At 39.6% G+C, this 23,190-nt stretch overlaps 1 protein-coding gene and 1 long non-coding RNA gene across 3 annotated transcripts in view; one reads left to right on the top strand and one right to left on the bottom strand.

Annotated features, from left to right (window-relative positions):
• The window catches only part of htr1fa (5-hydroxytryptamine (serotonin) receptor 1Fa), a 19,305-nt gene extending 7,566 nt beyond the window's left edge, over window positions 1–11,739 (bottom strand). For both annotated transcript variants that reach the window (XM_034885382.1, XM_034885384.1), the window contains exon 1: window positions 11,614–11,739. The gene's annotated coding sequence lies outside the window, so the exon portion shown is untranslated. The remainder of the gene's footprint in view (window positions 1–11,613) is intronic.
• LOC117952826 lies at window positions 10,762–23,190 on the top strand. Its single transcript, XR_004658513.1, has 4 exons — window positions 10,762–10,773; window positions 18,046–18,136; window positions 22,025–22,030; window positions 23,179–23,190. It is a non-coding gene; the product is annotated as an uncharacterized LOC117952826 (long non-coding RNA).

The following is a 23,190-nucleotide window of genomic DNA, read 5'->3' as shown; positions in this document are numbered from 1 at the left end:
AGCTGAAGACAGGAAAGGGGAGAGAGAGGGGGGATGACACGCAGCAAAGGCCCAGGGTCGGAGCCAAACCCGGGCCGCTGCCAAGGCCTACCTGGCTACACAATCCACTGGGTAAGCTAGTGGTCGCCCCTGACTGAGATGTTTAATCATCTTTCAGTATTCTACAGCGCTGAAAATGATCTATTGCTTCTTGTAAGCATCTGTTGGTCTGTACAACTATTTGCTGTGAAGTTGCTTAATGTGTGCCACTAGACTCAACCTGGGATGTGAATGCGGTATTCATTTGACTTTCCTTATTTTGTACTTTTGGCTAAGGCCGATTTATAAATGTAAATGTAAATGTGCTGAATTTATATAGCGCTATTTATATACAGTACATCCATGCATTTGCTTGCATGTATTCATGCTTGAGTATGGCAGGAGAAGGTAAAAAGCAGATTTACATAGGAGGATAAATTCTTAATAAGACAATGAGACACTTCTTATTTGAGCTTATATCACTTTTTTTTGTAAAATTTTTTGTCAATGTTATTTCACTTGCTACTGTTGTGCCATTCACTTGGACTAACACTTTATTCCAATTTGGTTGTTTTTAAAGGCACTATTTATATATACTTGACTTGACTGAAAGACATGAATTCCCCCAAAAAATAATTGTAAGAAAACTGTAAAATGAGCCCAGGTCAGAATCAGAAGCATGCTTGACAAATGGTTTGGGGTTAGGGTTAAAAGCTCTTGCATTTAGATGCAAAACATGTTAGAATTTATCGTTAAGTGTCTCTGATCATCTGAACAGATGATTAGAGTGCCTCAATAAGCAGCTATCAGCTCCCACATTATGGTGATTTCACTGGCATGCACACATACAGCATGTGGTACTGCAATAAGATCATGTGAAAAATCACTCTGATTAGACAATCCCCATAATTATAAAAAGCTTCCGCTCAAACTTTATCTGGTGGGCACTGGTTTTGGTTTCACATTAACAATACACCTTTAGTGTGACTATAGCAATACATGCCGAAAGCAGTGCACTTTTAGTCAGTGGGTAATTGCCACTGGTTACTGTCAACAGTTTCTTTTAGACTCCATGAAGCAGACATTACCTTTAAGCTGATTGAGTCCCTTTGAAGCCAGCATGACTGGTGGTATGTTTGATCTGCACTCTTAAATTGGAAAGTGTTGGATCAAAACAATCACACAGACATGATACTAGTCGATTAATCTCCACTCTTCTACATTGCAAATCATTGAAAGATGAATGAAAATGACATTTTGGGGAGGCACCGGACACACACAGTAGCATGAAAAAAGAGAGTCCTCACTAAACATCCTAACAACTCAACTGCCCAGTCAAACCAATCATTGCTCTGTGACATCATCCAAGTCGCCAGGTAACTGTAGGGAACAGCTATGTGTCTCATTAACTTCTTGTAGATACATCTGCTGCCATCTAGGTACAACGGAGGTGAACGGAAACCTGTTATTTTAAAGCAGCATTTTTCAACTCAGTCTTACACGGACTTGCAAAGACATTATTGTTTGTAAAAAATGCTTTGATTTCATTAAATATTTAATTTCAGACTGTTTGCTTAGTGATCATTACAGACAGAAGCTGGATATGTCCCCATAGTCCTTGTACACCTGCCCTAGCTGGTAGTTTTTGTACATTAACTGTCAAAGGGAAAGCTGTCACTATTGTATAAAAAAGATACTTTAAAAATAAAGTTGCTATAACGAAATTAAAATAATCTCCAATACAACTGCCAGTAATTTGAACATGTGTTCAAATTGACAAATTGGATATAATTTGGAGGTAAATTAAATATTACTGCAAAGATTAGATGTTTCTTGCATCTGCACATAATCTGTGCATGTCCAAATGATTTATTTGTATGTGTAGAGTCTTCATTTGCTAATTCATAATATAAAGAGAGAGATTTGCTCTGGGGTTTGATAACAGAGACTGAGACTCTATTAGTGCGATTAAAAAGCTCAAAATAGCTGCAAAAGTGAGTGACCGCATGCTTTCCCATTACGCTCAAGTTAATATCACAATACTACTCATTAATGTAGCTTTAAGTTATTGCATAAGTCAATTTGTTAGTATTAACCTCATACTATTTCTCAAACATAAACAATCACTCTTTGCAAACATCAGACATGAGTTTGTACAGCAGCCCTTCTCTGAGTCAGATGAATAGACTGTGGCTGTTTATTTACTCACATTCAGAATTGCCGCTTATGTATGCCTAATGTAACACTAACACCAAGCATTAGTGCACAGACACACACACACACACACACACACACACACACATACACACACATGCATAGTTCCCTCAACCAGCAGGAGCTAATACCTTATTATGGACTGGGCTGAGGCAATGAAGCAAATGGCTGAACTAATGGGAGGTCAATGTAAAAATGCACACCGGTAATTCATGTGGAAAGTCTTCTTATGATTAACATCAACACTATGAGAAGATTCATGTGAATTGATGTTTCTTGATTCAAAAAGTTTGCTGTTGCAACAGCAAACTCTGATGTCTCAGAAGTCAGGTTGTCCCTAAATGGATCAACAGCATTGTTCACTATACTGCATCACAGAAACGGACCAATCTATTCACTAAGTCTCCTTGCAGTTGATTGGTGCAGATCACTGTTACATGGGAACACTCTCATTTTGGACAACATTTCAATTAGAGTGATGTTGAAAATGAGGCTATTAATGCAGGATAGAAACTGGGTGATAAAATAAAATAAGTAGTGGTCTTGGCTCACTCTCTCTATATGATTGTTCAAGGTGGATCCTTGTGTGTGAGAGAATATGATGGGAAGGGAAGTTTGGGGTCCCCTACTGGAGCTGCTGCCCCCGCGACCCAATACCGGATAAGCGGATGAAGAATGATGGATGGGATGATTGCTTTATTTGTATTAGTGACATGTTTATAGAAAGAAATTATAATTTTAATTTACAACACTGAATTTTATTCTGATATGTTGCTAAATCAAACTGCATTCTCTCCACTGTTGGAAAAAGATCAGTGATTAAAACCTTCAAGGTGAGAGAAAAGGCAGCGCACATGTGCAGCAACATGAAGCTTTATAATTTAAATATGTGTGAGAATGACTAACACAGCTGCTGGGCTGAGCTGCTTGTAATATATTACAAACTTCCAATTGAATTACGTTATCAAGTGTTGAGATTAAGGGCTTTCAAAACTAATTTTTCAGACGGCCCATCAGCCTTTACTCTGCTCACCAGCAGATATATATATTAAAAATGTTCCTAAAAAAGATGATAAGATGTGGTCATCATGGTGGCTCATTCATTACGCCAGATTATAATACTAAACTATACTACTACAACACTATGTCATAAGTTAAATCAATTACAGACTCTACCATTGTGGCAATGATATTAGATGAGTTTACTTGATAATAAGATAAAGAGAAAGTCAGTCAATGATCAATGATGCTTCTTGTAAACCCAACCTTAACCAGCCAAACCCTCAGAAAATTAAATTACCTAATTAAAACTTGGCAGTGATCCAGCCACTCTTAAAAAAGAACAATCTAAACACGTAATTAATGAGCAACTATAGCCCAATATCAAACCTTCTGTTTTTAAGTTAAATCATTGAAAAAGCGTTTTTTCAACAACTCAACCATTTCTTGTCATTAAACAACAGTTTTGATACCTTCCAGTTGCTTTTCCAACCACAGCACAGCACTGACAGCTCTTGTCAAAGTCTTTAATGAGATCCACCTTGACACAGATAATGGCAAAATTTTAGTCTTAGTATTACTTGATCTCAGTGCTGCATTTGACACGGTTGACCATGACATATTACTAAACTGATTGGAAAACTGGGTTGGCCTTTCTGGCTCAATACTAAACTGTTTGAATCCTACTTAAAGAATAGGTACTACTTTGTGTCTATAGGTAATTATGCCTCTGAGCATTCAAATATAAAGTGCAGAGTTCCCCAAGGCTCTGTTCTGGGGCCTCTTCTGTTTAACAGAATGCTTCCAATGGCTCAGATTATGGCAAACAACCAAATAAATTACCATAGTTATGCAGATTACAGACACATTTACATAACTGTATCACCAGGGGACAACAGTCACAAAAACTGACTTATTGCATTGAACAAATTAACAACTGGATGTGCCAGAACTGAAAAACTGAGGTGGTTGTTTTGGAGCCAAAGGGGGAAAGATTAAAAGCCGGTGCTCATCTTAAAACAACACTGTTAAAAACAACAGACAAAGCCAGAAATCTTGGTGTCGTCAGGGACTCTGACCTGAATTTTAACTGCCACATTAAGACAATTACAAAGTCAGCCTATTATCACCTTGAGAATATATCAAGGGTTAAAGGATTTATATGTCAACAGGATTTGGAAAAAACTTGTCAATGCTTTTATCTTCAGTATACTTGACTACTATAATGCTGTCTTTACAGGTCTTTCTAAAAAATCAATCAGACAGCTGCAGATGATTCAGAACGCTGCTGCTCAAGTTCTCACTAAGACCTACACTGGCTTCCTGTGCCTCAAAGAATTGATTTTAAAATAATTTTGCTAGTTTATAAATCACTAAACGGTTTAGGGCCAAAATTAATTTCTGATTTGCTACTACACTATGAACCACCCAGACCTCTCAGATCATCTGGGCCAGGTCTGCTTTATGTCCCCAGAGTCAGAACTAAACAGAAAACTGCCAGAAAACTGCAGATCCGCTGCAACTCTGAGTTCTTTTACATCAAGGCTAAAGACCTTTCTTTTTTATGATGCCTTTCTTTAAATGGTTGTTGCATTTCTTTAAATGGCCATTTCTTTAATGTTTAATTTCTTATTCGGCACATAACTTTTATTCTTTTGTTTGATCTGTTTTTACTTTTTTAAACTGTTTTTATGTAAAACCCTTTGAATTGCCCTGTAGCTGAAATGTGCTATACAAATAATGCTGCCTTGCCTTACCTTGGTCGACAGGGTGAGAGGGGGAGTGGCCAGCGGCTAGAGCGGCAAAAGCCAACGTGTGCTTCTTTTACCGATATATTAAACGATATATTTTGCATTTCTAATCCAAACAACTTCAAACTTGGAACCCTACCGAGACACCTGTTTGAAATCAATTAGACTAAAGGTTTGAGAGATATGCGCATAACACACAGACAGACAGACATACACAGATGTTCCTGCAATTTATAGACAGATGATAGGAGATAGGGGATTACTTCCAACATTCTTTACATATTGGATTGCATATAAAAGTCACTGCTTAAAAAGAATGACAGTTACAACTACTAGAAATGCAGATTTCTACTGATAAAAAATCTCGGAATGTCTTTTGTGATCGGTCTCAGTCTTTTGTGATGTGTGTATTGCGCCATATAATATTGCAATGATGATAACAAAACACTATATTGTGCAGCCCTAGTGGGAATCCGTTGAGGCACTAAAACTGGGTGCATTGCTTTGGCCACATGAGATCAAGCTCATTTATTAAGCATTCAGAATTTATTCAACGGTTTTACTCTCAATGGTCGATGAAGACCTGGAGATTGGACACATAAATTATGTGCCAGTCCCCATCTAAGACTAATGTGAAATAGGAGTAAAAATTTGAAGTTTCTCCTAGCCATGCATCCTTTGTGTGCATTGCTCACAGTATCTATCTTTTAAAGCTTGACTTGCTACAATGTGCCCTTGAGTGCTGCCGGATGCCAAATTCACCAAGCAGTAATCTCACATATTAGCTTTGATCTTTGACTTATCCCACACATTCAGCAAATACAAGTTCAATGTTTTGTGGTTGTGAGAATGGCACTGCTTGCTCACAACTCAGCACCAACAGAAAAGTAATCAAAGTCACAAAAAGGACAAATCTACCTTTCTGTGTCTTTAAAACATCATGTTCTGTGAGGGGGGAATGAGTACAGGCAGTTTTTTGTTCAATAATGAAAAAAAAGAGGTGGAGTTTCAACCACCATGTTTCACAGATGTCAAGTTTCTGATAATGGGAGATGCTCTGAGATGAGTCCTTTGTGTTAATCCCATTTGATAGCTATTTTAAATAAAAGCATAATATAGGGTGAATGATGTACATTGCCCTACTGCTACTGCTTTTCTTCCTTTTTGCTATCCTAGCAACTCAGCTTTAAGGATGGTGATGTTGGTCTGGCCTGTCCTTCCCCACAGAAATACAGAAAATTGCATCCACAAGCTACTTTGTGCTTTGCGCTTGTTGTTTGGTTTTTGTTGATCTATTTGGTTGATTTATTTTTAATAAACACTGTATATCAGAAGTTGACAGGTGGGAAAGCAATTGCCGGATGAATGAGACATTAACTGTATGATACACCGACACATTAATGTCCATCACACAGATATTATGTATTTAGTCTTAGATTTTATTTTTGTAGATATTGTATTTAATGAGCATTGTTGTAAGGTGCCTGCTGCCTAAGGTTTCCATTGCCAATTAACTGCTTACCTCAACATGGCACACATGATAAGAAAAAAGAACTTGAACCTATTCACCTCCTTTGCTCCAGTCAGAATTACTATGGCCGCTAGAGGGCTTTGACACTTTTGTCACTTTGTCACAGGTAAACATACAGTATATGATTTTGGGGCACCTGCTGAAATGACTGATGCTGTCTTTCTTCCTGGAAGTTCTTATTCCAGTGTATTAACAGTATGTTTCTCTTTAAAGATAAGGCTATATGTATCTCTTTATCTCTCAATCAACAAATGTGTCCTCCATGGATGTCAGCATGAGTTCCCCTAACCTTAACAAAGTAGTAATTATAACCCAAACCATGTTTCCCTAAACCTAACCGAGTTGTTTTGTGCCTAAACCTGACCAAATCATTGGAAGGAAAGGAGGGTTGAATATTGTTCACATTAGAACTGACGCTGGTACCAGTAACCATACATGGAATTCTGTACCAGTACCCTACAGTACCTTTTTTCAGTACTTTCTCTCTGTAATGATAAATGGGGGAAAAAAGCATCCTCACACTCGAGTCGGAGACCTTCTTTAACCGAAGGCTTGCTTATTTACTGTAAATACAATTTTTGCACAGACTTGAGTACGTGGATGCTTTTTCCCCCCATTAGTTTTATGGTTTCTAGATCTATAGTTTCCGCCTCAGCTATGCCTCATACCAGGTGACTGGCGTTTTGTTTCTCTATTTATTCTCTCTCAGAACAACACAAATTTAATTGCAGTTGTAAAAATCAGTCCAAACCTATTCATCCTATTCACTCGGAACATTTTGTTATTTATTTAGAGCATTTTCACCCCACACACAATACCCAAAAATTCTTTTCCTACCTCCCTTTGCCCTCCCAAAATCATCCCTACAACCTCCTACTTGTCAGTCAGTCACCAGTGTCTCAGAGTAGGTGTAAGCACACCGCAACCGCTTTCGACATGCCATCTTGTACAGTACTGTAACAAAAAATCTGTGTGTAGTTTTGAAAAGTTTAACAACACTTGTGACTGCTTTAATAGAATAGCCCTGACTCACTGTGACTTCAACAAGATACTGAGGAGATGTAGTGTTCCTCCACCCCCACGGCAGATCCGTTGTCCACTATGCGCATCGTTGTGGTACTCAGTGGTACCACATATTTGATTTGTTGACTGGAAATGTTTGACCTTATGAGCTGACAAGGAGCGATTAAAAAAAAAAACAGGCTTGCTGTGATGCTTGTGAGGGTATCAACATTCAGTTGCCCTCAACAGGGTGAGCAGGTAAATAATGGACAACAGATGGGAAGATGGTTGGTTGGTTGGATGGATGTAGAAAACTAAATTGTACTTCCGCCATTACACTCTCAAGCTTTGTATGTTAGCCACACAACTGGTAAGGCTGTAAGACAAGGAACAATTTAAGTAAAGAATGTTGCTTCATCCAACAGTCTCGTTTTGTGTAATCTAATGGACATTGTAGCCTCTAGGCACTGCTAGTGGGGCTTTGGGCTTTTACTCTTGTTCCATTAGGAATCAAGTTTCTGTAAGAAGCCACAGGAAAAGACGGGGGCCACTCTTTTAGATGTAGGTAGTTGATGGATGGTCTCTGAAGGTCAATTCAGCCCCTACAGGTTTGTCAAAGTTACAAAGTAAGTTAGGCCCACTGCATAATGCCAATTCCTTTCTGCTAACAAGAACACAGCATGCAAATAGGCGCTCTCTCCATCTGTCTCTCATATTGTCAGACACACAAACAAAAATCCCCAAGGTAGCACCAGTATGTTTGGTCTATGCTTTCTTTGTTTTAAATACCCCTCTTCAAAGATCCCTGAAAAAAACAAACAAGCGCTGTCAAGCATTTGCATAATTCTGGAAGCTAATGTTGGCAGAAGAATTTGATTTCTCATCCGTCATGGATTGGTGAACATTAATTAAACATTGATTTGTGAATGTTATGGGCCTTTAAAGGTAGCTGAGAAGCATCTAGTAACGTTCATAATCAGCGGTTCTAGGAGATACATAAGGGAAAGACAGAGTTAATAAAGGCCTATTTCCATTGTCTGACATGATGATGATGCAATGTATCCAGACAGATTTTGATTGAGGCCCTCGCCACTGCAAGTGAAAAGCTTTACATCAGATAGCCTATCTGTCAGAGCTTTGTTAGAGCCACTGGGAAATAGAAAGGGACTATGAGCTTACACGAGCCAAGACTTCAACAAAACATGTTTCCATCTCATCGATTTACGTAGTTGGACCATAAAAGCATGTCAGTTACACAAACTTCCTCTGTCCTACTGAAATTATAATTAACGCTAAAGACAGCTATGTCACAAGAAAGGTCAAACAGAAATGTATTAAACATTCCTATCCTGTCAGAGAAGATAAGGCTCTGTTATTTAAACTTGGTTGCATTCTGTGATGTAATCGATAGTGCACATATGAGCAAAACCAGCATTATAAAACACAAACAGTGGGCCTAATTAAAAATATGGAGCTGTGTAGGTTGTTCATGTACCAGCCATATATTACAAACCTCTTAGTGTTATTTCAGATCAATTAACTTTTAGTTCACCACTTAGATCCATCAGGCTATAAACAAAATAAATAGAGGGGAAACACTTGCTTAACATCATTGCAAAAATAAGCAACCATGTCCTCTCGACCTTCAAATTGGCCCCGCTACAGTATTTTGTTTGCCAGTTGGCTGTCACAGGTTATAATTCACTAGTCAAAGTTTTCGAAATATTCAAAGCACAATGCCACAACACCCAGTTAGCAGGAGATTCAACGGCAGCATTGTTTTCTCTCTCTTTTTTCTTGTTACTTTAGCATACATTAGTAAATAGCATGCTCTACTAAAATCACCTCTCAGGATTTCTCAAAGTCACATTTTTCAGCTACCTCTCACTTTTGGGCTCAATGAAATGTTGATGTCATGTGCAGGTTTACATACAGTTGCAAGGATGCTTTCATCTTTTTCACCTGGATGACTGTTAGTCAAATTAGTAGAGAATTAGTGGAGTGGAGAGCATTTGTAAATGTTTGACATGTTTCATTTTTTACTGTCAAACCCCCATTTGCTTTCGCTAAACTGTCTCTTACCCTCCGAGTGTTTCATGACTGCTGCCATTTCTTTTCTTGGGTATCGACCACTAGACAAGTATCATCATCAGTATCAGTAGAGAAAAATAAGGATTGTCAGCTCCCCACAGAAAAAAAGGGTGCTACAGGATGTACTACAGTAAATACTTGCTCATGCCCTCATATCATCAGAAGTCCCACTGTGTCCTTGGTTTCACACTGCTACCCATCACTGGTGTCCATTATTTTTCTTTTGGAGATAACTCCCCCCGTTGAATTAAGTACCATGATTATATGCGATTCCTCGGCCGAAAAGAGCTCACTGTGGAAACCTTCTTCAATATTTCAAGTCATTAAATGAAAGGGTCCTCAATAATATGTCCTCCACTGCAGTCCAATTCCTAGCTTTACTGTACTGACATTTGCATAGATTTTTGCTGTGAGCATGCATGGGCCTACCCATAATATGTCCATATTTACATCCAATGTCAGTGTGCAGTGATGACGCGGGAAGTGGTGTTTCCTTTATTTAGTTAGGTACAAAGAGCTAGGATGGCAGATGGGCGTGTGAAGTGTCCAGCTGCCATGCAGAAGAACAGACTTTGCATCCTTTCTGTTAACTTTCCTGGGAATATACATGGAAAAGCCTGCGAGTCACTCACCGCCCTGATTCCCTCACTGTTTCTTCATCACACCAACTCAGTCTGACTGTATCCTACACATATGGTGCAATGCACGCACACACACACACGCAGTCGTGTCTGGCTATCTTTGTGGGGACCAGTCATTTACATAATGCATTCCCTAGCCCCTTACCCTAACCTTAACCATCAAACCTAAATGCCTAACCTTAACCCTCACCCTAACCCTAACCATAACCTAACTCTAACCCTACTCCTAAAACCAAGTCTTATTCCTCAAAAAGCCCTTTAACGTTAAGGGGACCAGCATTTTGTCCCCACAAAGCTGTCAGGTCCCCATAAGTATACTGTGTTCACAGTTTTTGGTCCCCACAAATATAGCTAAACCTGGCCCACACACACACACACACACACACACACACAAACGCACACACACACACACACTCCCATTAAAATTCTAGGCTCTCCCTTTTGCATTCTATTTCTACTGCACACACTATCCTTCTTAAACACACTACATATCATGTTGTAGGTTTGGTCCAGAAAAGTCCCGGAAGTGGACCGGTTGTTGGTTTAAATAACTATTTCATTGCAGCAGAACAGATTCCCAGGTAAATTCCAATGGGTCTTAGGAGGGCACGTTGCTTGCTTTTAATAAAGTATACACCAGATGTAAAGTTAATTTTGAGCAGATACAGTACGTGGACATAGACTAGTGAATATCACAAACACATGCAGCCACTGTAGAGCCTTTGCTTTGAGATTAAGCATCCAGAAGAAGAGGAATCTCCTCATCATGACTCCCTCTTGAGGATTCAGTTCTGGTAAGCGGCTTTGAGTTCATGAAAAGCGCCATATAAATTCAAGTTATTATTATTATTGTTATTATTATTATTATTGAGATCCTGCCAACAGTCAGTCAATACAAATCACTCTGTCTAACAGAAGCTATAGGCTATTGTTTTCTCTCTCACATAATTAAATCACCTTCTGATTATCAAACAGTGATCGAGAAAAAACAGTAAATGGATTGGACACATTGGCAAAAAATTCTAGAAAGATACAGATGCATAGATGCATTACAGGTTACAACATGTCTATGGGATCATCAAGCCTAGACTTTATCTCATTACACGCAGTAAAATAGTTATAGTCAGCACAAAGGAGGAGGCAGTGTTGGTGCTCTGCTTAGGTTTACAACGTTGATGAGTACAATGTTTAAAAGCCAATTAAGATGACAACTGGAAATGTAGGCTATGTCATGTCAATTAAACCTAATGTGCACGTACACATTGCGCCCGTCTATAAAGTACTTTCCAATTTCGGTTCATGAATTCAGAAACTGCATGACAGCCTTACTTTCAATAAATGTGCAACCTGCAAAATAATAACTTACCCGGCTTCCGTTGCAGAGAATAAACGATAGAAGACACCAGAGAGGGGCAGAGGAACATTACATTCCCTAATGTCCATTCACAGCTCAGCGACGTTCACGCAGACACTCGATTACTGTGTCGAAGGAAAGGTGCGCGGGCGCGCAGACGGGAGCGCGCTCATAACCGATGGCTAGAGCTCAGAGAGAGGTGCGTCAGTGAGGAGGAGGTGTGAAGACAAGATAAGAGTAATAACAGACCTCCAGCAACTAAGGCAAATTGGAGACAAGCGCTTTCTTTAGCAAGTCGATATTATTTTCTGTGATAGGCTACTTCATAAAGGTCGCGTGTGTGTCAGTGGTTCATTGTGACCGTATTTTAATCTCACAATATATTATTCATGAAGGTAATTTGGGATTCCATATGGTGGAATTTGGCTAAAAAGATATGTCAAAAAGAGAATATTTAATGCAGTTTTAAAATCTGTGTAGTCACACTCACACACAAATATGAATGTAGTTTTTGACTTTGAAAACTATTTAAAACTAATCGTGTTAAACACCTCCTGTTACTATCCAAAACCAGCGATTTTCTACTTTTTCTAAGAGATCTTATAAGTTAATGATTCCTAATGTAATCAATCTTTCGAGTATTTAATACGAACAGGATTATTCAACATCAGTTATATTGAAGCAATAGAAGATTCACAAGAATCCCTGAGGATACGTTAAGCCACTTTTTCATGTGACCAAGAAGAGGGGCACTATTTTACCACGTGTTCCACTCAGTCTGATTTGATCTACTGACAATCTCCTGAATGTCCTTGTTTGATTTACATGTTTAGCAGGTCAGGCGTGATTCAAGTTGATTTTGGACCTATGTTTGTGTCAAACATGAAAGGCGTAGGCTACATGAAAATGCCCTACAGAGGAGGATGTGTGAATTTAATAGCATTACACAATGTGTGAAATGTCCACCTTGCTCACATTAGCAAGTTAGTTCACAGTATCACAGTAACACGTTCTCTCATTTCACAGAGAAAGTGTGAAATCATTGCAGGTTTCATCTAGAGGCAACAGAAAGGTTCATTAAAGTGGTGGAACAATGAAAGCACCGGAAATTCCTTTAATGCAAAAGGAGCCAGTTGATGTCATTTTGGTCGTATTAGGGGTACGGATGATGGTCATGATTGGGGACTTATGGAATGAGCTGGTTCCTGTCTTTGAGTTGGAGGTGTTGTGTTACATTTTCCATCCATCTCTCAACTCATCTCCCTCTGAACGCTGCAGCTCTCTGCTGTTTATTGAGCTGGGTGTTATGCAAATGTGTAGACATTATGTGTCCTGTAAGAAATCCCTGATTGATGTTCAAATTCCCTTGATTGACTGTTAGGATGTAAATTGTTTTTTTGCGTGCTGTGGAGATAAAAATGGGGACAGTTGGGTGTGATGTGTGGGCTGATGTGCACTGCGGATTGACAAGAAACAGTTTAAAAGAACCCAGCAGACAATAACCGATTCATATGAAGGGATGGTTTATCCTTGGTGAAATGTGAATCTTTCAAACATGTGAACCATGACGGAAAATGTTGGATTTTCTCACCCTGGGAGATATTTGCTCTATTGAATCTAAGAAAGGCAACAACTTGAGGCTGATAAATAAATGAAATAGGTTACTAAGCCCGGCACTTTTTGCATGGCAGTCATTTGTCTTGGCTACGGTGATGAAGCAGTGTGATGGCTGCTGCCTACAACAGCACTTCAGTAAAGCTCAAGCTTGTATTAGTCACTGGAAACAAAATGTCTACTGTCAAATGATAAAACAACAACTATATCTAAAATGGTACAAACCTTTACAGAGTATTGGAACATGGTTGGTCCATAATAAAAACTTTCAGTATAATAACTGCATAGAGACAAACTGATGGAAGCCTTGAATTCACATTCAACTTTTTTTTCTCTTTCCAGTGAAACGATCGGACAAATGCAGATATTCAAAAAGGAGCAGAGAAAGACTGTAGCCCACAGTATAACATATTTGTGTGCTGTTTTTTCTTGCTATAACTTTCCACCAAGGATATATACCTGGAAGTCTGTTCCTGCTGGCTGATGAAGTCCAAGAAATTAGATTGCTGGGGGTTGTCAAGCTGTTTTATTAATAACTTAATAACTGATAAAATGAACAAATGTAATAAAATGTGATGTAAAATGTACACAGTGTGTGTCTGCACCCTTGCCTCTGAGGTCTTGGAGGTGTCAAACAGGTGTCAAAAGCAAACACTAATAAGATGTTTCAGGAGCTAATAAATTGTAAAGAGATTTTGGTTTTGTACAGGCAGTGCTGGATAATGATTTTAGCTGCTTGAGGTTATTTATATTAATTTTAGGCCTTTATGTTTGACAGGACAGCTTAGACAAGGAAGGGGAGAGAGGTGGAAGTGGCGCAGGTTGGAACTGACCCCGTGGTTGCTGCGTCGAGGACTAAGCCTCTGTAAACGGGCGAGTGTTCTACCAGGTGAGCTACCCAGACTCCCAACTTTTTACAAATTTTCCTGTCACATCAAAAACTGTAGTTCCATCCTTCACGACAGAGAACCAAAATTATTGCCTAATACCTTCAAACTGCTTCTAATTATCCACCCATCTTTATTGCTTCATTGTTTTGAAATACTAACCCTTCCCACTCACACCAATGTTCATTTTGTAATACAAAGAGACATAATTAGGATCCGTTAATAGAGGATTGACAGTCACCCTTGTTTGTTGCTAATCCGTAATGCACCATTTTTTTCTTATCTTCTCACTTCTGAAGATGAAACAGCCGAATTACTGAACTATGGTCACAGTTTAGTCATGCATGCGTGCTTGTCATTGTCTTGAGCTCCACGAAAACAGACAGTTCTGTCTTGCTTATCAACATTACATCTAAAACAAAAGACCATTCCATGTATTTCCTTGATCAAAATATACATTGTAATAAGGTACAAAGCAGCATATAAAAGCCAAGGCTTCCAATTATTTCAAGCTTGCAACAGCAAAAAAAACAAAAAAACAACAGGATTAGCATGTCTCCTAATACAGTACATATTTTACTCACTCCTCTATGCTGTCATGCAAGTTATGCAACAAGGTCAGCAGTTTTACCACACAAACTCTGTATTCTGCAAGACTATGGAACTGGTGCGTTGCCTGCTGTTCATTTAGCTTGGATAGAATAGACAGCTCAAAATAATAAGGGGTTACATCAGTTTGGCCTTCTTACTGAGAATCTCATGTTTTATTCAGTGCGGTTTTTGTTGCCATACAATGTGTTTGTCTTGTTGCGAAGATTTGAAACGGGGAGACAAAAAAAACAGAGGAATTGTCTCAAACTGCAAAGCCATGGAGCACAATAGAAATCATTGAGAACATTTTAGGTAACTAAGGTGGAATCAGAAATTACCCACTTTTAAAAGGGATAGCAAAAAGCCTTTCTGTACAGTATGTAAGTAAGAGAGTATCTACTCACCTTTCCAATGGAGAGACCAGCACTTTGCATTCATCACACTGTGGAGGTTGGAAACCCACAATCTTAAAACACAAGCATCTAATGATTTTATATAGTACACAAATTCTCTTTTCTACATTCTGAGAAATATTTCTGAAATGAATGCAAGCATGACTTATGAATACGACTTGCATAACAGGAGAACAAACTTGCACAGAGAACATACAACTGCACACACAAGGCATCAGGGTGAACATTTAAACTTCTTCAACTGTGAATTGTAATCACTTAGTCACAATGTCAGACTTCTCACATGTGTAGATTTTAAGCAACCTGTAACAAAAGCTTGAGAGAATTAAGGGAGGACGCTCTATAGGTGTTTGGCATCACTTTCACGATTCATATTGGTGTTGATATCTTTTTCGTTCCTCTAGCTTTGTAGGTTTTTAATGCAAAGTTGGAGACGGGTGGATGCATAGTATCAGGTCAGGAAAAGAAGCTTAAGTTGTGATGACACCAACAATCACCTGCGGTGATGCAAGCCTCTGTGTCCCAACACAGCTCTAGGGCTCATTTGAATTTTTGGAGTGTTTCTGAAAGCGTGCGCCTCGTGTCACAGATCTGATCCACATGTAAATTTAAAAGAAAATGAAGATCTAAATGTAGCATTGTTTCAAGTCTTTCTTTTGTAGACACACTCTTAAATTACTACTGTGAGGCAATACATTTGAGTTTTTAGAGATGAAGGATCACTTGGTAAAACAGCATTCAAATATCATTTTTTCTGAACTTCAATCCATTATTTCCAAAGAAAATCAGCTATTTCACCACCTACAGAATAGCAAATCAAGTGCAAGACAGATACTTTTAACCAAATGTTCTATCCAGAGTGTGGGAACAGTAGTGAAGGTAGACTGCATGTGTAAGGCAACCTTGGGCCACACTTGCACAACATGAGAGAACTGTGCTCTCCATCATCTGCTATTAGTCAGTAAGAGACAGAAGGGTGGCACGGCTTCTTCAATGCCATCATTACATAATCATTACCGGTAAAGTAGGTATTGGTAGAGCTGGCCAAGGCAACGACATCACATGATGCTTTCTGAAGGCTGCAACAAAAGACACAGTGATCTGTTCTTTGTTGGGGCTTTCAAAACAGAACACCTTGAACCACCATTGTGTTGTTCCCTGGCAATCATTGATGTAGTACATATATTAAAGTTAACAGGATTTAGCCACAATATTCCAAACCATACAACCACTTGGGTAATTTGTTCCTACCCTTTAATACAACCCATAGATGCGTTTAATAAATTAGCATGCCTTCGTGGGGGCAGCAAGTTCCAACTTCATAGCTAAACACACTGCTTGTTGAGGTTGAGGTAACAAAATAAATTATTATGTTCAATAAACGATTGTGGTTTGGATTAAAAAGAGTACATTTGTTACATACTTTCCTTGTGAAAGTATGTACATGATGTCATAACACACATGATAGAGAAGGTGACAAAGTTGTGTTTTCCTACACAAACGTCTCCTGGTTGAGAGTCCTTTGGAAATAGTCCATTCATTGTGGACTTTTTAACTGCAGGTCAACAGACATTTTATCGAAGAAAAGCAGATGTGTAGCATCTACAGGCGAGTAAAGTTATTGCTGCTGTAGTTGTACAAATTGGCCTTCAAACAATAAAGCTGCATTTTTTTTTAGCTAAAATCCAAACAACAACCAACGTATTGATAAGTTCTGTAAGCAGCTGAAATGACTTAAATGTTGGTGTGGCAGAGAGCAGCATGTCCCGGACATACAGAAAAGAGAAAAAGCCCTGGACAACATGGTCATTAAATAACTTCGGATAGGATTTGGGAGGAGGCCTCGGGGAAGACCCGGAACTAGGCGGAGAGATTATATCTCCAACCTGGCCTGGGAATGCATCAGGATCCCCCAGGCTGAGCTGGTTGATGTGGCTCGGGAAAGGGAAGTTTGGGGTCCCCTGCTGGAGCTGCTGCCCCGCGACCCGATACAGGCTAAGCGGATGAAGATGGATGGATAGGATTAAGATTCTTTTTTGGGATGTTGGAATATGCACACACACACACACACACACACACACACACACACACACACACACACACAACGACCCAAGGGTTTACACAGAGACACAAAAATAAATAAATGAGCCCCACATTTCTGGCTCCGGCGGGGGGGATGATGTAGAGGCAGATTCACACACAAATAAATCATGATTTAGCAAACATAAAAAGCACTTGTTTTAATCACTGATCACTGGTGAACATCTTTAAATCTAATTCAGAGGGGATGTTGTATTGCTCTCTTGCTGTTTGCTTTAGTGCTCTGAAATGAACTATTTGCATGAACAGCTTTGATTCTCAAGATCTCCTTACACAACACCACAAACCACAGCTTCAACAATTACCAACAAGCTGAATCACACCACTCCGGCTCAGCCTCAACAAAAATCGAATATTATTAGCTTTATAGTGCAGGGCAATTGCATTTTGAGCGCATTATATTGTGCAGCCATTGACACATGCCACATTTTCACAGTCTTGTAGCTCGATAAAGAGAGTTTGGGTAAAAACATCCCCAAACGTTTCTCTCTTTTGCTCAGACTCGTACTTACAGATTGCTGAGTGTAAGTATTGTCATAGCCGTGGGGGGGCATGGATGTTCTTCTGCCTTTGTTCAAACGTTGTATCAAGACTAATAGTCTACAGCCACTGTGAGACTGTACTTGGGCACAGTGGTTCTTTGAGCATGCTAACACGCTACTTTTAAGCAGATATAATGTTTTCCATGTTTACCATCTTATGCTGTTGGCATGCACAAGCACAAGTTGAGGCTGACGATAACGCAATTAGTTATAGCAGGTATTTCGTCAACCGTATTGGGTAAATGAAACTTTGGACCTGATGATGAGGCTAGATAATAGGTTAAGGGATTGCTAAAGTATCTTATCTATAGCAGAAAGTTAAAAAATTTTTGCGTTTACTTCACACAAGAGCAGCCATTTTCCCCTGTTGCTGTGGGAACGTTATGAAGTTTTTATACGACAAGACAAACACAGTCTCTTTTTCATCAAACTGCAGTTTTTGCGAGTTCCCGCAATTTTTGCGAGTTCCCGCAATTTTTGCGAGTTCCCTAAATTTCATTGCGTAAAATTGCATAATTATCCCGCCTATTCAATCGCATTTTTTAAGAAAACGCACCGCATTGTTAAGGATTTTTGCCCGTAAACAATCACAAAAAACTCTGCCTTTCCCTGGCATATTTTCGTGACCTTTGATGGTCCAAAAGCTGTTTACAAGGCCTTTTTGTAACACTGCTCATGCCTCCTTGTGTTTCAGAGTTTTTAACATACAAATGGTCAAAATATATTGTGTCAGCACTAAAATCCTGGCAGGATCAGTTTAAAAATTGACATGGGTGTCAGGTGTCTAAAAGCACTTCAGTCAGGCTCTATAAACGTCCCTGCCAGTCGACACATTACCGCAGATTGCAGTGGCTCTGGCTTTCGCTCAGTGCTCCCTCAGTCCAGTCAAACGACAGGAAGGCAGTGAAAGTGCCATGTTTGGGTTCAAAAATAGGATAATAGAGGTTGCTGCCACACATTAAAAAGACCGCTCACATGCAAATACATACATCCAAAAGCCCAGTTGTACACAACCACAAATACGTGTCCAGTTCAGTTGTGAGGAGATGATTCACTCTTTGAATAGCTGTCACTCTAACCAGGGTGCTAAAAAACAGAGACAGATACAGATCATACTAGTCTAATCTAATGAACTGCCGTCAATGCCAACACACACTCACATACTCCCTGAATGAAGGAACAAGAGCATCTTCCATCAATGACAATTTCATTATGGGCATAGGAACACACAGCATGGATTCGAGACAACAGTCCCTGAGAGAGGTGGCTGTATTTATCTGCAGGAAAAATAATCATTTTTTATGACTTAAAACCATATAATACCACCTGGCATTCTGTGTTTCTAAATCTGGCTCGAGTGGTTTTTATCACCAGCGCTCCATGTCCTTGAGGTCTTAGCCAAACTTCAATTGGCTTTTGGGCAAAGTCTCTCTCTGTAGCAGATATGTCACACAAATGTATGAAGTGAATTTGCAGATTGCTGCAGCAATTTCAGTCTGTGTCTTCTGACCAAAAACAGTCAATAGATTTTCCCTAACTGGCAGCAGCTCTGTGTGACAACTCAAACTGACAGATTTTCAAACATGACCAGCAACACCAGTTTCTTTTATTTCCCTCCAGAATTTTATCTTTCTGCCCCAATGTCTGTTCATTCGTGCAATTCAGAAAACAACTAGGTACAACAAATGATAGAAAGTATTTAAACAAACCTCAAAGGTAGGTCAATTTCATTTGGGGTTGATTTTTGTAAAAGTCATGGAAGAGAAAGGGGGAGCAAGAGAAAGAGAGAGAGAGCGAGAGAGAAAGAGAGAGAGAGAGACATGCTTTAGTGAGCCATAATGTCAGTTGCATCTGACCTAATTTAATTTATTAATTTAATTAATGCTGTTTATTTATCCCCAGTGGTGAAATTACAATTTACACTCTGTTTTGGTGGTAATCACTACACACAGGCCTGAAGTGCACACACACACATGCTCCCGATGTCAGAGTGAGTGGGCTGCCAGTGCTGGACCAGCGCCCTGAGCGTTTGGGGGGGGGTACTGTATCTTGCTCAAGAGCACCTGGCAATGTCCAAGTGAAGTGGCATCTCTCCAGCTACCAATCCACACTCTGTACTTTGGAACTTATGAGGACCCAACCCACCGACTGAGCTACTGCCACTCCTAAGTATGTCATACAGTATTAAAAAGAGAAGTAACAAACTTACTTTTTACTACCAAATTCAGCCTTACATTGTTACTGATCTGTCAATGTGAGGAAACTATGGAACAATTTTTTCATCATACATTTTTTCCAAAATCATGTTTCTTTGTGGATAACATAAAGCAGTAACCTGCTCACAAAAGTGTGTGATTGGAAAGGGCAGTAAAGTGACTGCATGCTGATGGATGGAGGGGATACTCTGTTACTGCATAACAGAAATGATGAGAAAGCGTCTGTTGAACTGAATGTCAGGAGTTGCTAGTAGGAGGATGGATAGACATCTTGGGAAATATATACTTATTTGCGCTCATGCTGAGAGTTAGATGAGAAAATTTATACCACTCTCAACTCCGTCTATGTATGATGTAATAGCCATTAGACGGCTAGGTTTGCCCTGGTAACGGTGGAAATTTTGTCATTGTCTGAAGGTTGCCATAGCCTGGAAATCCAGACCCAAATCTGAAAGATTAAGGGTCTGGCACTGAGCAATGAAAATAGCCTAACTAAATGGGCGGCACCAAGCGTGCAATTGAAAAATCTCACTGCACGCAATTGGATAACACTACGACCAATCACAACAACACACAAGGGTTACAAGGGTTTAGTAAATGAGTATCTTTAGTCATTGCCAGAGTGACTCGCAATCAAATTGTGCTCTCGCGAGAACTCTGGATTGATGCGGTAAGGTAAATTGTGTGTTTCCAAACAATTTCACTTCAGGTTTGATTAAACAAATGAATGCTTGAAGGAAGTCTAAATGGTTTGCTCTTCATCACTGCAGTCTTGTGACCCTCAGTGCTCTGTTTACAGATGGGATCAAATGGCTTTTACCCAGCCTGGTTTTGATACTCTAAAGAGGCCTCGGCGCATCTTATACATTCACCTGTCTGCACTGATCTGTAAACAGAGGCTGGATCATGGCAAAATTGCACCAAAATCATTTCCGCTGTCCACTTTCAATTAGATCATATAATATCAAATAATGGAGGCACAGATAAGGCCTGTTGAGGAACCGACTGAGGCTGGCACATAATGTGTTTGCTTTGTTTGAAGTTGCCTTTCTCTCTTATGTACACTCTTTACTAAAATGGTTCTTTGCACTTCTGGCAGAACCCTTCACAATTCCATTAAGCATGGTAATGACACATAATTGACCACATATAGGATTTCTTTGCAGGACTCTTTGCTTGCTCAAGTACAATGTCAGTGTCATCTTCATTAACAGTTCTTTAGTTATATCTCAATATTATTTTAAGTTCAATTTGGATGCCTTACTCTAACCAAGACCCTGGAGCAACCCTTCTTTATGGTGAGCCAGCCATTCAGCTGTTAAGTGGACATCCAGAAGCACTGCTTCAGTTCCCCTGATCGGCCAATCAGGAGTAGCAGCTGCACTAGGCTTTTATCACATGCATAATTATTGAGGGATTTCAGCAAGGTTTGTGAAGTAATTGAGTTTTTGAAGAACAAATGTGTTACTTGCGTAAGGCCAAGGAAGAAATTGAATCAAGTTCTGAACGCACAAATTTGAAAACCTTGTTGCAACCAGCTGGCAAGTAGCCAATGCTTTAATAATGAATTGCATTTTGTCATGATCAGCCACTCAATGTTTCTAAGCAGTGCTCTACAAAAAAAAAAAAAAAAAATCAATGTGACTAGATTGTGGAAGCATGCAGGCATTCCCTTTACACTAAGCTAAGGAATTTACACAGATCTAATGAAATAAAGCGTAGCGCAAGTTCAATCAGAAAGACTACTGAATCTTCTACTTATTTATCTACATGACATGACCTCTGTGTGCCAATCATATTGCTGCTGTCAATTGTTCCTTTGAGAATGATGAGGAGGAAGAAAGAAGCTCCAGATGCTTGAGACGGGACTTTGTGTGTTAATATATGTCCCATAGAACCAGTCGGAAGTTGTTACTGAGGTTGACATGGGGTCAACCAGTCCGATGCAGATGTCATGGTTAACCCTCTGCCTGGAGGATCCATGAAGAGGGCACGCAAAGACAACAAACATGAGGAAGACGGTAAAAGGTTCAGTTGGAAATGGAATGATCTCCTTTCAGGTGATGGTGACAGGGATTACACTGATGATGAGTGATACAGTGATGTTTAAATAAAGTCAACACATCTCATAGGTGCTGACCGCCACTCTGACAAATCACACCTTCCCTGTATACCAAGTTACTTTCTACTCTGTAGGCAGCCAACTGAATCTCTTATCCAGAGTTGACCTCCACTATCTAACAACAGAGACAATCAGCCACCAGCCCACTCTCGGAACCCATTAACAGATTGCCCTTGAGGAGGATCTCACTTTGTGTATGTCCTACCAAGGTTTCTCTCCTTTTGCCTTCTAATGGAGGCTTTGGGGGAGTTTTACCTTGTCTTCAGTGAGGGTCTAAGGTCTAGCTTAGTGTCATCATTATATACTGTAGCAGATAGCTGCTGTTAAGCACTGTTGCCCACTGGAGTTTTGAGGAAGCACCTGGAAATGAAGTACCTGTCTTGCCAAGTGAGTCAGAACATCATGTTAGAACAGCAGCGGATGTAAAAGAATATCTGAAGATGTGAATAAAATGTCCTACTTCGTCCAACCATCCATTAATGATAAATTAGTCATTTAATTTTGTGCACATACAAGATGTTAAAAAGAGAACATTTCAGGCAATTTTACTAGAAATATGCTTCCATTGATCCAGACTATTCAGAACGTATGCTTGTGTAGAATATTATCTATCCTGCTTTACTGGGAGAAGACTCTTCAATCCCAGACTGTGTGCCCTGTGAGGGAGAACCACACGTTACCAGTTAACGCCTCACAAGAAACAGACATGACAGCCTTTTCATGAGAGAGCAAACAAATGCTTCTGAGGAAGTGAACACAACGTAAAAAAAACCCAGCATGCACACACATGTGAATGCTGTTTTATATGTACTTGCTACCTGCCTTTAATACAAGTTCATTGTTAAAGGGTTAAGAACCCAGAAGGGACAGGAGATGAAAACGGTGATCATTGCAACACTGTAAGATGTCTGAGGATGTATTGAGCTCTCATTATCGTTGTGTGGCCAAAACTGAGAGTAAGTGTCTATTTCTTCATTTACGCCAATGCAGGATTATCTCTGCCTGAATGACTTCGTGCTCCAGTCTCATCCAAATAGTACCTGTATTCATTTCCACAGTGCCTATTACCCAGAAAGGGAATGAAACAACTAGCAATTACAGGAA

The sequence above is a fragment of the Etheostoma cragini genome, chromosome 11, assembly GCF_013103735.1.
Source record: "Etheostoma cragini isolate CJK2018 chromosome 11, CSU_Ecrag_1.0, whole genome shotgun sequence".
Classification (NCBI taxonomy): Eukaryota; Metazoa; Chordata; class Actinopteri; order Perciformes; family Percidae; genus Etheostoma; species Etheostoma cragini.
Note: the sequence above shows the minus strand (reverse complement) of the source record. Positions and strands in the feature narration are given on the sequence as shown.